We start from the raw sequence: 5,661 nt of genomic DNA, 5'->3' as shown, positions 1-5,661 counted from the left end.
CATAATATAGCTCTCATGAGCGTTAAGTTGATCCTCCAAAATCATAATAATTGTAATTTAATGTTATATGAGAAAAATAAAGACTTTTGAACTGAACTGAAAAATATAATCTAGGGTAAATATATCTAGCGACATCGAGCATAAAACCAATACAAAGACGGATAGACAAGGCATGTTTTAAAATGAATAAAATACCCAAGCAAAAGACTAGCTTACTAAAATAAATCAATTGATTCACACAGAAAAGTTTGTCACAAACTAACGAAGTTTTATTTTACGAGCGTCATGATTTACGTCATAAAAGCATATTCCAATTATTTGAAACACTCTCAGGAAAGTACGAGGGTCCTTGAACTAATTTCGGGATATATTCCATTCGACGCTGAATATTCTGCGCAGGTTTTTTTCCAATATTCAAGGATTTCAACGTAAAATATGTCATGACTTCTTAGAGAAAATATGAGGTCCTATGTGTACGTACAATACCATCTAATAATTTACTATTTGTCACGGTTCTGTTTAAAAATATTGTTAATTCTTCTCAAAAATGCATAGCTCACACAACTCATTGAAATAAAATTCTACTTATTCAGTCTGGACAGTGCCAAAAACTAGCAATTTTTTGCCAATGTTTTGCGTCCTTGTAATATCCAATGCCCAATGTGCTTGAGATCTTGGCAAGACCTTTCTTTTTCTGTATCCTTGCCCTAACAACATCAACTTGAAAGCTTATAAAATTGCGAGTTGAGTGCTGGCAGATATTTTTGCTGCACTTAACCCTTTAACAAGCTCTTAACCCTTCACTCCATACTGTAAAGACGTAGTTACAGAGAAAAACGAGATGAGATATCGGAAAATGCAAGATTCATCATTGACTATGACAGCATAAAAGAATCTTTGTAAAGAATGTAAAATAATCTTTGCTAGTAGCTGAAGTAATAAAGCACCAATCGAACGAAACAGGTTAAAGCGAAATGCACTAACACTAAGTCGTAACGTCACATACTTAGTCACTATCTAACACATAGTTAAAGTATACAAATAAAACGCAGAATTATTAATGACGTCATTAAAAAGGAAAGGTGTGACGAGGACAAATATTATGTTACTGTCACAATACTTCAAGTATGTACCAACATATTTATAGTTATGTTTCACGACATAATCGTACAAACAGCTTTATTACTAACCATACCAATATGCCCCCCATGTTGGTATAATTATGGCCTTTGCCTAGGAGTGGGATCAAAAACAAACTGCATGGAAAAAAACAATTCCAACAGATTAATCATTAAGCTACGATTTATTCAAAATGTTATTTTTAACAAAAAGCTCTATTTCAGCCAGCCGTGATAGAGGTCGGCGCGTAAGTGACTCTCATCAATCTTCATGATACAACTCAGGAGAGAGGACCATTTCACCCTGAGGGTTGGATGACAAGACAAGGTCGAGAATTCATTAAAATGTATTTTACTTAGTAAAATTCATTCTATACTACAGAATATTAAAAGCGCTTTCATTAATCCCGACGCTGCGTCAGCTCATATGATTCCGAATGGGTACGAAGTCTTCCGCAGTAAGGAATTTAGTCCTTGTGTCGCGGGGGTCTTACAAACAAACAAATCACGTGCACAAAGACACGCACTAATGCTTGTCCTACGCGGGGATCGAACCCACGACACGACGCGCACAGTGGTTTTGGCGTGGCGACCTCAACCACTCGGCTATCCATGCAATCGAATATTCACGCGTGAGTAAAACCATACTTAAACAATGTTGAATACACCCTCAAAAAAGTTCTATAATAAAATTAAAGAGGCAACTTAAATTAATAAAAGATAGATAAGCGGTGTAATAAGTGAGTTATTAACTGTCGGCCATACATTAGACCGACGTCACGGCATATAACTTTGAAAAGGTAATCCGGTGCGAACATGGTAATTAACACCTATCTTAAACGTATCTCACACATCAATCTTTTTATTTAGAAAGATTAGACCGTCATAGTAGAAAGCAAGCTGGTATGTAAGTTGAGGTGTAATGAAAAACACAATGGAAGAAAAATGTTTCATTAAACACAGATTAATAAGTTTTAGTATAAGATAGTAATGATAGTATACATGTAGGAACCTGGTTTCAAGTACGATACATGTAGCCTGTCGTGTTTGAAAACCATTCTGGGACACTACGACAAAATACAAAAAAGAAACTTTCTCGTAAATAGCTGTAACTTGAACAACAGATTAAGTCCCATTTCATATTATTTTTATAACAATAATTATACCAATAAACGTCGAGAAATCCTCGAGGGCTGCAATGTTGTCTCAATGTCGACAGCCTGAGGTCACTACTACGACAGCGACATTGTTCGACTTTGACAGGTGAAACTTGAATAGCTTTTTCACACTTATGAATTAATGCCATTTAAATTACCCAAATATTTATTTTTTAAAGGCTTATGACATGACATTAAATAGAAGCTCCGAGGGAAAAGTCATATTATTATGGTGGAAATGTGACAGTGCAATACATGGCGTAGAGCTCCGTCTCTCTTTTTTGCACGCAATAATTTTACTTCAAGACATGGCGGTAGACCCTCAGGATCTTTTATTAGGTACTAGCTGTGCCCCGCGGTTTGACTTGCGTAACCAAGGGAAATAGGGATTCATTTTTATTACATAAGGTATGTCACTGCTACTTATTCCAATAAAGTCAGTGGAAAACTATAGTAACACGATTAATAATGAGCCTAACTTCAGTGACTCAGTTTCTGAAACGAAATCGAGTGTTAATTCTTTAATTTAATATGCACAATATCTTATTTCCTTGCAGCTTAATTCTAAGCAATATAAGACGATTCCTTTAAATTTATCCCTGTGACAGTTTCAGAGAAGTATTGACAAGTTGACATACATTTCAATCAAGTTCATGATAGGATCACACGCATTCTGCGTTTTCACTTATTATTATCAACTTCATATCGAGTGGTTTGAAGATAGAGCGCTAGACTTCTCCTTTAACTTAAGTGACAAAATTGTCGCTAAAATTATCGAGTGGTTTTGGAGATGGCGGTAAATGCTTATTGAAGTTTAGTTTCACGTGTCAGTGTTACTATTTCGAGCGGGTTTGAAGATGGCGCCCTTGTAAGCATATCAATTTACATCGATCTCGGTCCTGCACCCCGGGCACCCCAAATACGATGTTTATCGGCTGAGCGATTGATAACTGTTTTTATTACTCCTAAGGCACTAACGTGTTTGCTTAATAAACGATTTCGTGAAAGATTTCTGTATTTTTGTATGTGATTTTGTTATTTACGTGACCGTGTATTTTTAAGAATGGATATCATATTGGGACAGGTGTTTATTTTTCGATTTTCGTTTTGTTTTTGCTCAACTTTAATAGGATCGTATTTATTAAAACATACTAAAACACTAAATTTAGATACAAATATGTGCCTAAAGATAACTTAAAATAAAAGACTCGTAAACTTAACTAAAAAGTTTCAGGTTCAGTCACAGGTAACGTAGGAAGTAAACCAATCACTTTATTTTGTAAAAAGACATAATAAGGACAAATTGAATTCCAGAGAGCCTTGTTCAATTGACAATACAATTTTAGGTCAAAACGAAGAGCTCTTAATAGTTATTAGGTTGAAAAATGAAAATAAACAGGACTCATTATTGGAATTCCTTTGAGCGAAATTTCGTGATTTATCCAATAATTATTTACCTTCATCGTTTTCTACATAAGCTCTCGGTTTACTTTGCTAGAAAGTGAAGATCACCTGTCTATAAATAACAAAGCTAATTGACTATAATTATCCTGAAGAAATAATCAGAGACTGAAAAGGCGTCGAAATAGAATATTCTCGTCACTTAGTTGTTTCCGTGAATATTAGTTATCCCTACTAATATTATAAATGAAAGTAACTCTGTCTGTCTGTCTGTTACGCTTTCACGTCTAAACCACTGAACTGATTTTAATGAAATTTGGTACAGAGATAGAGTTGACCTTGAGAAAGAACATGGGATAGTTTTTATCCCGGACTTTTGAAAAGTTCTCTTGGAAACGCGATATAACTGACTAGTATTAATATAATAGCTTTTGTTACACGCTTTCATAATTAATTGTTTAATTGTATTTTAATTTTATACAAAAAAAACTTCACAAAGAATGAGAGATTTATGTAGTGGCAAAAAAATACTAAAAATCAGTGCGGTCCAGCCGTTCCCAGAGAAGTTATCGGACGGAAATGTCACTTGCGGATAAAAATACGTCATCGGAGCCCTCGCACTAGCTACTTATCAATATTACACATTATTTGCACAATTACTGTCGAGTACCGAGGACTTATCATCAAGTTATAAAGCTATAGTATCGCTGTGGGTAAGAGATGGCGCGCTACGCAACGTAGCTCTATCTCGCTTTCTACTATTGCGACTGTTTTTACTTTTATGTGTTTTTAGGGAGCTGGTCAAGTGTCGGTGTTGCGGCTTGTGAGTTGATGAATCATCAATCCGCCTGGTCTGGCATTGAAAGACAATAGGAGGCCCGGATGCGAGGATATTTTAACGATTATGAACTCGAGGTGTAATGTTGTGTTTTGGTCCGGTCAAAATATACACTCATATATATAACGGTTTAATAAAACTTCACAAATGCCTACAAAACCAAAAATAATTCGACAGTACCACCAAGTTTGATGTTGTTCGGTAGTCTTGGCGGTTGGATTTTGAATTTTTTAGGTATTCGTTAAGACAACTTCTCCAAACAGTGAAGGAAAATATTATGAGGAAATCTCGAGTTCCAAATGCTGGAATCTGCAATGGCTAACCCACAGTGAGCTTGGCGATCACTGCCTACAAACTTCCCTTTATTGGAGCATGCCCCGGGCAATCGGACATCAAAGGGTGCTATTATTATTACAATATAATATTGTATAGTACTCGGAAGGTTATAATTGAAACAACTATGTTCTCCTTGTTTATTAAACAGTCTGGAAGCGAAAGATATATCAAACATCACGACATTATTTCATCTCGGATTAAAAACAAATTAACATTAAGACTAATCGAAACGTTACTTTATAATTTGTTGATAAACATATTAAGTGGGGCAACAGAGTTTCTATACCGTCCAGAAGTACTTTGATAATTTCAATCGAAAAATAGTAAGGTTTAAACAAAATAAGGCTAGTAATTACCAGTTTTCCTACTGGGTAACACAATTAAATGAGGAATGGAGGTTTAATAGTCGATCAAAGTTAAATAAGGAGGTAAGCTGCATCAGGTAAGGAGGAAAGCCAACTTCATAGATGCCTGGGAAAAAATGGACAAAAACATCTGATGACTAACAAAAAGTGGACCGCTTCAGTAACAGGATATCGTTTTTAACTTTTGAGGAAGACAATAAAAATAATTTCTACATTCAGAATCTATCCGACTCCAGTGCAAAAATTCCTATTTCAGACATAACCACGCTTGTTCACGACAAAAATAGGTTTTCTAGGAAAACATCCTTGACGTAGAAAAACAAGTCCTACGCTAATTAGGACAATAATTGCCTTGATTGATCCAGGACGACCATAAACGAACGCGGAATTAAACCTGATTATCTGAGTTATTAAGGCTGTTTGTAACGTATACTAGATATCTACGT

Source organism: Trichoplusia ni, chromosome 23, assembly GCF_003590095.1.
Source record: "Trichoplusia ni isolate ovarian cell line Hi5 chromosome 23, tn1, whole genome shotgun sequence".
Taxonomy (NCBI): domain Eukaryota; kingdom Metazoa; phylum Arthropoda; class Insecta; order Lepidoptera; family Noctuidae; genus Trichoplusia; species Trichoplusia ni.
Note: the sequence above shows the minus strand (reverse complement) of the source record.